This window comes from Vicugna pacos, chromosome 2, assembly GCF_048564905.1.
Source record: "Vicugna pacos chromosome 2, VicPac4, whole genome shotgun sequence".
In the NCBI taxonomy this organism is placed as follows: Eukaryota; Metazoa; Chordata; class Mammalia; order Artiodactyla; family Camelidae; genus Vicugna; species Vicugna pacos.
Window position 1 is genome coordinate 67833107 of NC_132988.1, and position 9557 is coordinate 67842663.

General features: G+C 36.8%; 1 long non-coding RNA gene across 2 annotated transcripts in view; it reads left to right on the top strand.

Moving 5' to 3' along the window:
• LOC140686715 (uncharacterized) overlaps positions 1-9557 on the top strand; it is a 63432-nt gene that overhangs the window by 49979 nt on the left and 3896 nt on the right. The window contains exon 1 of one of the 2 annotated variants that reach the window (XR_012060534.1): positions 6880-6950. The exons of the other annotated variant lie outside the window; for it this stretch is intronic. This is a non-coding gene — a long non-coding RNA (uncharacterized lncRNA). Of the gene's footprint in view, positions 1-6879; positions 6951-9557 lie in introns of those variants that run through there. 2 annotated transcript variants of the gene reach the window in all.

Here is a 9557-nt window from a genome sequence, read left to right on the forward strand (position 1 = left end):
CTCAAACTCCCAATTTAATTCTTCTCACTCCCTCCTCCCCCTCACCCCGTAACCATAAGTTTGTTTTCTATGGGAGTCTGTTTCTGTTTTGTAAATAAATTTGTTTCTTGCTTTTTTCTGTAGATTCCCCATATAAGTAATATCATATGGTATTTTTCTTTCTCTTTCTGGCTTACTTCACTTAAAATACATTCTTCAGGTCCATCTATGGTACTGCAGATGGTATTATTTTATTATTTGTTGTGGCTGAATAGTATTCCATTGTATAAATATAGCATAATTTATTTATCCAGTTATATGTTGATGAATATTTAGGTTGTTTCCATGTCTTGGCTATTGTAAATAGTGCTGCTGTGAACACTGGGGTGTGTATGTCTTTTTGAATTAAGATTCCTTCTGAATATAGTCCCAGAAGTGGGATTGCAGGATCATATGGTAAGTTTATTTTTAGCCTTTTGAGGAATCTCCATACTGTTTTCCATAATGGCTGTACCAAACTACATTCCCACGCACAGTGTAGGAGAGATCCCTTTTCTCCACAGCCTCTCCAGCATTTATTGTTTGTGGACTTTTGAATGATGGCCATTCTCACTGATATGAGGTGATACCTCATCGTAGTTTTGATTTGCATTTCTATGTTAATTAGCGATATTGAGCATGATTTTCCTGTTTCATTATGGCCATTTGTATGTCTTCACTGGAGAATTGCTTGTTTAGGTCTTCTGTCCATTTTTGGATTGGGTTGTTTGTTTTATTCTTACTAAGTTTTGTAAGCTGTTTATATATTCAAGCTATTAAACTTTTGTCCCTCTCATCTTTTGCAAATATTTTCTCCCATTCTGTAAGTTGTCTTTTTGTTTTGCTTATGGTTTCCTTTGCTGTGCAAAAGCTTGTAAGTTTAATTAGGTCCCATTTATTTATTTTCACTTTTATTTCTATTTCCTGGGTAGACTGCCCTGGGAGAACATTGCTGAGATTTATGTTGGATATCTTTTTGCCTATGTTTTCTTCTAAGAGGTTTATAGTGTCTTGTCTTGTAAGTAAGTCTTTAAGCCATTTGTAGTTTATTTTTGTGTATGGTGTGAGGGAATGTTCTAACTTCATTGATTTACATGCAGCTGTCCAGTTTACCCAACACCATTTGCTGAAGAGACTGTCTTTACTCCATTGTATGTTCTTGCCTCCTTTTACAAAGATTAATTGACCAGAAGTTTGTAGGTTTATTTGTGGGCTCTCTATTCTGGCCATTGATCCATATATGTTTTTGTACCAATACCATGCTCTTTTGATTACTACAGCTCTGAGTATTGTCTGAAGTCTGGAAGGATTATCGCTCCAGCTTCATTGTTTTTGTTCAGTAATGCTTTGGCAATTCTGAATCTTTAGTGATACCATATAAATTTTAGGATTATTTGTTCTAACATTCTGTGAAAAGTGTCGTGGGTAATTTGATAGGGATTGCATTGAATCTGTAGATTGTTTTGTGAAATATGGCCATTTTAACAATATGAATTCTTCCAATCCAAGAGGAAGTTATCCTTCCATTTCTTTGTATCATCTTTGGGTTCCTTCTTCATTGTTTTACAGTTTTCAGTTGACAGGTCTTTCAACTTCTTGGTTAAGTTGATCCCTAGGTATCTTATTTTTTTGATGTGATTTCAATGGGATTTTTTTTCCTTCTCTTTCTGGTATTTCATTATAGTGTGTAGAAATGCAACAGATTTCTTTATATTAATTTAGAGTTCTCTGCATAGAGTATCATGTCATCTGCAAATAGGGATTGTTTTACCTCTTACCTTACATGTTGGGTAATTTTGTTTTTCTTGTCTGATTGCTGTGTGTAGGACCTCACATCCCATATTAAATAGAGGCATTGAGAGTGGGCATTCTTGTCTAGTACCTGAATTTTGTGGGAAGGCTTTCAGCTTTTTCTCTGTTGAGTATTATGTTGGTTGTTAGTTGTTCGTTATTGGTATGTTGTAAATGGTCTTTATTACATTGAGATATGTTCCCTCTGTATTCACTTTGATGAGAGTTTTTATTCACAAATGAATGTTGACTTTTCTCAAATGCATTTGTGTGTATTGAGATGATCATTATGGTTTTTGACTTTTCTTCTGTTTATGTGTGTATCACACTAATTGATTTTCCTCTGTTGAGCCATTCTTGTGGCCCCAGAATAATTTCAAATTGATCAGATGAATGATCCTTTTAATGTATTGTTGGATTGTGTTGGCTAATATTTGGTTGAGAATTTTTGCATCTATATTTATTAAAAATACTGGCATGTAGTTTTTTTTCCCCACAATATCTTTGTCTCGTTTTCGTATCAGGGTACTAGTTGACTTGTGGAATGAATTTGGAGGTGTTCCATCCTCTTTTTTGGAATAGTTGGAGAAGGCTAGGTTAAAGTTCTTCTTTTCATGATTGGTAGAAGTCCCCTGTCAAGTCATCTATTCCTGGACTTTTGTTTTGAAGGAGTTAAAAAAATTATATTGCACATTTTATTGCACTTCTAGCTATCAGTCTCTCAAATTGCCTGTTTCTTCTTGACTCAGTCTTGGAAAGTTGCATATTTCTAGAAATTTGTCCATTTCTTATAGGTTGTCCAATTTGTTGACATATAACTATTTATAGTATTCTCTTATGACTTTTTTTGCATCTCTGTGGTATTTGGTTGATATTCATTTTCTTTCATTTATTATTTTGTCTTTATTTTAGGTCTTTTTTATTCTTGTTGAGCATGACCGAAAGATTGTCAGTTTTATCTTTTTTTTATTCTTTTTTAATTGATTTATAATCATTTTACAATGTTGTGTCAAATTCCAGTGTAGAGCACAATTTTTCAGTTATACATAAACATATATATATTCATTGTCACATTTTTTGTCTGTGAGCTACCATAAGATCTTGTGTATATTTCCCTTTGTTATACAGTATAATCTTGTTTATCTATTCTACAATTTTGAAATCCCGACTATCCCTTCCCACCCTCTGTCCCCTAAGCAACCAAAAGTTTGTATTCTATGTCTATGAGTCTGTTCTTGTTTTGTATTTGTGCTTTGTTTGTCTGTTTTTGTTTTGTTTTGTTTTTTTTAGATTCCACATATAAGCGATCTCATATGGTATTTTTTTTTCTCTTTCTGACTTACTTCACTTAGAATGACATTCTCCAGGAACATCCATGTTGCTGCAAATGGCATTATGTTGTCGATTTTTATGGCTGAATAGTATTCCATTGTATAAATATACCACCTCTTCTTTATCCAGTCATCTGTTGAATGGACATTTAGGCTGTTTTCATGTCTTGGCTATTGTAAATAATGCTGCTATGAAAATTGGGGTGCCGGTGTCATCCTGAAGTAGGGTTCCTTCTGGATATATGCCCAGGAGCGGGATTCCTGGGTCATATGGTTAATCTATTCCTAGTCTTTTGAGGAATCTCCATACTGTTTTCCACAGTGGCTGCACCAAACTGCATTCCTACCAGTAGTGTAGGAGGGTTCCCCTTTCTCCACAGCCTTTCCAGCATTTGTTGTTTGTGAATTCTTGAATGATGGCCATTCTGACTGGTGTGAGGTGATAACTGATTGTAGTTTTGATTTGCATTTCTCTGATAATTAGTGATATTGAGCATTTTTTCATGTGCCTTTTAATCATTTGTATGTCTTCCTTGGAGAATTGCTTGTTTAGATCATCTGCCCATTTTTGGATTGGGTTGTTTGCTTTTTTCTTATAGAGTCGTATGAGCTGCTTATATATTCTGGAGATCAAGCCTATGTCGGTTTCATTTGCAAAAAATTTTTCCCATTCCGTAGGTTGTCTTTTTGTTTTACTTATGGTGTCCTTTGCTGTGCAGTAGCTTATAAGTTTCATTGGGTCCCATTTGTTTATTCTTGCATACATCCCTCACTTTAAATCTGTGTGTATCTTTTGCCTTTAACTATGTCTCATGTAGGTAGGCAGCATATTGCAGATTTTTTTTCATTTTTCATTTTTATTACGTAAAATTGTTACAATTTGCACATATAGAATATATTTTATGTAACTAAATATACAGAATATATTGCACATATTGTTTAATAATTTACATATATGTTATGTTTATTACTTCTAAGAATGTTAAGAACTTTAGCTTTTTTAACTAAATAGTTATCAAAGGAATAAAGCTAACCACAACATAAGAATTAATTCAAAAAGATACACAACCCTGCTTTTAACAGCAACATTCTTTATAATTGCCGATAAGTGGAAGCATCCTAAGTGCACATCAATAGATGAATAGATAAAGAAGATGCAGCTTCTATATGTAATAGAATACAACCCACCCATTTGCAGCCCTTCATTCACTTTTTTTTGCTTTCACTTCAAAAACCAGAATTTTATAACTGGCATAAACATTTCCATTGCATCAAAAACAAGAAAACACCTGGAAATAAACTTAATCAAGGAAGTTATATATACTCTGAAAACTGTAAAACATTGATGAAAGAAATTGAAGATGATACAAAGAAATGGAAAGATAGCTTGTGCTCTTGAATTGGAAGAATCAACCTTATCAAAATGGCTGTACTACCCAAGGCAATCTGCAGATCCAGCGCAACCCCTGTCAAAATATTCATGACACTTTTCACAGAACTAGAACAAGCAATTCCAAAATGTATACGGAACCATAAAAGACCTGGAACTACCAAAGCAATGTTTTTGGGTCTTCTCTTCTTCTTTGTCTTCATTGTCAACGTCATCATCTTCATCTTCTTCTTTGTCGTTGTTGTCGTCGTCGTCTTCTCCTTCTTCTCATTCTCATTCTCCTCCCCCATCTCCTCCCCCATCTCCTCCCTTCTCTTCTCTCTCCTCCTCCTCCTTCTCGTCCTCCTTCCTCTTCCTCATTCTTCTCCTCCTTCTCTTTCCTCCTCCTCCTCTTCTTCTTCTTTTATTTTTTAAAATAGACTTTACTGTGTTCGAGTCATTTCAGGTTCACAGCAGAACTGAGCAGAATATACAGAGTTCACACATAGCCCTCCCTACACACCCATATATACTCCCCTACCCTCAACATCCCTCTTCAGTGTAGCATATTTGGTACAGTCGGTGAACCAACATGGGCACATTATTATCAACCAAAGTCTATAGTTTACATTAGGGTTCACTCTTGATGTTGTACATTCTGTGGGTTTTGACATATGCATAATGACATGTAGCCATCACTATATTATCATACAGAATAATTTCATTGGTGTAAAAATCCCTTGTGCTCCATCTATTCAGTCCTCCCTCCTTCTCCCCAAATCCCTGGAAACCATAATCTTTTTATTGTTTCTGTAGCTGTGTTTTTTCCATAATGTCATTTGGTTGGAATTGTACAGTTTGTAGCCAAAATTTATAAGGGACTACAAAAAGACCCCGAATAGCCAGAACACTCTTTTGTTCGTCTCTCTTCTTTCCCCTCTTTCTTCTTTTTGTTTTATTTTCTCATGGTTTGATGACTAGAGAAGGTCCTTTAACATTTGTTGTAAAGCTGGTTTGGTGGTGCTGAAATCTTTTTGTTTATCTGTGATGCTTTTAATTTCTCCATCAAGTCTGAATGAGAACCTTGCTGGATAGAGTATTCTTGGTTGTGAGTTTCTCTGTTGCATCACTTTAAATATATCATGCCACTCCCTTCTGTCCTGTAAAGTTTCTGCTGAAAAATTAACTGATAACCTTATGGGAGTTCCCTTGTATGTTATTTGTTGCTTTTCTCTTGCTAGTTTTAATATTTTCTCCTTATCCTTAATTGTTGTCAGTTTGATGACTATGTGCCTTGCTGTGTTCCTCTTTAGGGAGATTCTCTGTGGTACTCTCTGCGATTCCAGGACTTGGGTGACTGTTTCCTTCCCCAAGGTGGGGACGTTTTCAGTTATTTTCCCTCCAAAAATTTTCTCAGTTCTCAGGTCCTTTGTCTTTCTCTTCTCTTTCTGGGACCCCTATAATGTGAGTATTAGAGTGCTTCATATTGTTCCAGAGTTCTCTTAAAGTATCCTCATTTCTTTTCATTCTTTTTTCTTTTGTCAGTTCTGTAGTAGTGATTTCCACTAATCTGTCTTCTAGCTAATTGATCTGTTCTTCTGCTTCGTTTGGTCTATTCTTAGTTCCTTCTACTGTGTTTTTCATTTCAGTGATTTTATCCTTCAACTCTGTGTCTTCTTTGTATTTTCGAACTCTTTGCTAAAACTTCATTCTCTGCATCTATACACCTCTTGAGTTCTCTGAACATCTTTGCCATCATTACCTTAAACTCTTTCTCACATAAATTATACATATCTCCTTATCACTTTTTCTGGGATTTTATCTTGTGCCTTGGCCTGGGAGATACTCCTCTGTGGCTTCACATTCTGTCCTTGTATTTGTATTTTTAGGTAGGTTAGTTACATTTGTAGACCTTGGAGAGGTGGCCCTCTGGGGGAGATGTGCTATGCATCCCAGCAGTACACTCCTCTCTTGTTACTCAAGGGCCAGGGTCCAGCTGGTTCCAGTGTAGAGTCTGGCCTGTGTTTGTGGATTCCTTCCACAAACTTTGGGATTTTTTTTTTATTTCTGGTATCTGCCCCCTGGTGGATGAGGGAGGACTAGAGGCTTATGCAGGTTTCCTGGCAGGAGGAGTTAGTGTCTGCCCACTGCTGGGTGCAGCTTGGTTCTGGACCTCTGGTGGGTAGGGCCCTGTCTAGAGGTGTTTGTGGTTTAGGAAGTCTGCTGATGGGTGCGCTGTATGTTTTTTTGACCTGAGGCTTCCCTACAGTCTGTTGGGTGGGGCTAGTTCTTGGTGCTAGTGATGCAATAATGATACCAGCCTCCAGGAAAGCTCATGCAGATGAACACTCCTGTAATGTCCAGCACCAGCTTTTATGTCCCCTGGGTGAGCCATAGCTGTCCCCTACATCCCCAGGAGTCCTTCCAAAACCAGCAGACAGGTCTGTCCCAGGTTTTTATGAAATCACTGCCTCTGCCCTTGGACCTGGCACACGTGAGATTCTGTTTTCTCTTCCCTAGAGAATGAAGTCTCTGTTTCCCCCTAGTCCCATGATGCTCCTGGAGCTAAGCCCCACTGGCCTTGAAAACCAGATGTTCTGGGATCTCCTCCTCCTCTCAATGCTGGAACCCTGGGCTGAGGAGTCTGATGTGGGGCTGAGAAGTCTCACTCCTGTGGGTGTGCCCCTGCAACTTAATCATCTTTCAGCTTGTGGGTCACTCAACCCAGGGGTATGGAGCCTGATAATATTGGAAGCATGCCCCTCCTACCATCCCACTGTGGTTCCCTCTTTATGTTTAGAGTTGAAGAAGATTTTTTTATTTTTCGCTAGATTCCAGTCTTTTTTTTTTTTTTTGATGGTTGTTTAGCAGTCATTTGTGGTTTTGTTGTAGTTGCAAGGAGAGTCAAGCTCATGGTCCTATCGCTTCACCATCTTGCCCCTTTACCTTTTTTCCATCGTGCCTGGTTACAGGGAACTCTTTCTTGTAGCTTTGTTTTTGTAGTTCTGTCAGTTTACAGTTTTCTGTGACAGCTGTTCCACATGAAGATGTATTTTTGATGTGTTTGTGAGGATCGTGAGCTCCACGTCCGCCTACTCTGGCATCTTGTCACAGTCCTGTACCATAATTTATTTCTCCTTATTTAGTTTCTGCATATTTACAGGAAATGCTGCTATTATCATTATTTGCATTTGAAACATGTTACATAAAATGTACTGCATAAACCTGTGGACTGAACTTATTATGAATATATTTCCATGCATTTAAATCAGAATAGTTAATGTAAATTACATAGCACTATAGACACCAACTCCATTTAGTGCTTTACAAGGTTAGTATATTCAGACTTTCAACAACTCCATGAAGTGGTTAATACCATTACTTTATCTGCATTTCACTGATGGGGCAGCTGAGGCTCAGGGAGATACAGTAACACTCCTAACCCCACACAACTCTGTGGCAGTTCTTCAGGGATTTAAATCCATGCTGTCTGAGTACAGAGTGCAAACTCTTAACCATTTTGGTATGGTGGGTCTCCTTTTTGGGTTACAGTTTTTCAAAATGTAACATTGATAATGTCCCATTATTAAGCTATATCTTTATTGTAATATTATTACAAAAGTATAATTATTTTTCCAGTGGTGTATTGCTGCATAAAAAGTGCCCTTAAAAGTAGGGGCTTAGAAGAGCAGTCCTCGTTTTATTTTTATCTATTCTAGTACTGGGTGTGATCTAGGCTCAGCTAAGTGATTATTGTAGGAGGTTTCTCAGGTGGCTACAGTCTTGTGGTGGCTGGGGTTGTAATTATCTGGTGATTGGTCTGAGAAGATGCAATCTGTTGGAGGGCCAAGTACTAGGACTTCTGAGGCATATCTATGAACTCTCCACAAATGATCATTTACCATGGGGACTTTGGGTGTGGTACAGGGCTCCGTGGTGAGTAAGGAAGTAGGGAGGGGAGAGAGACAGAGAGAGAGAGAGAGAGACAGATGAAGAAATAGACAATATGTTGCATTTTGTAACTGAGTATTGGAGGTTAGACTGCAACATTTGTGAGACAAGGACAAAATTGTTTTTTAACTTTTTTTTTTTGGAAGGGAGATAGATAGGTTTATTTACTTATTTTAATGGCAGTACTGCAGTTTGAACCCAGGACCTTGTGCATGCTAAGCACACACACTACCCCTGAGCTATGGCCTTCTCCTCCCAGCAACAAGACTTTCTAAACTTTAAAAGAGAGGAAATTACTTGATGGGAGAGATGTCAAAATATTTGTAGTGATATCTCAGAAACACTGTAAGTGTAAGTACTGGAAGTAAGCCAGCAGAGGTCCCTGAGCTATTCTAAAATTAACTCAATATTGACATTAAAACCAAAGTAAAGTCATTAAATTTTTGTGAGTTAAGATTTTTAAAACTATTGAAATTTTAAATACAAGTAGTAATCTATTCATCTGTAATATTTAAATGTTGCAGAATCAATTTGAGGAAAATTATTTAAGCCTCGATGTGTGATTTAAAAGTATTATATACTATGGCATCATTTTAGTTCCATTTTTAAATAAAAAGGTGTCAATTATACATATGAATTGTATTGAAAATTCTGTGGCACATGTTTTCTATAATTCCCTAAACGTCAATGTTTTAATTTATTTTTAAAATAAATTATGCCTTCAGCTGAGGAATGAGTGTCATATGATTTGGATGATGGTTAACTATGCTTTCCTCATCTGGACCACTTTGATAATAAAGTCCTTTCCTGATGTGCAATTTTCAAGAGTGCCTTCAGATATCTTCCATTTGATTTACCAATTTTCCGTAAAATTTATATAATATTTGTATTCCACCCACTGTTACCAATTATGTCAGTCAAGGAGGGCCTAGGTTTAAAGAAAATGATGCTTTTATTATTTTTTCTCTTGACAAAGGATTGAGTGTTTACAGATATATGTTATGGAATGGATGGAGAAATAGGCTCCTGAGAAAAGACACAAAAGAATGAGCTATACTGAACCAAAGTATGGTTATGTAGAGTAATATCCATTATTT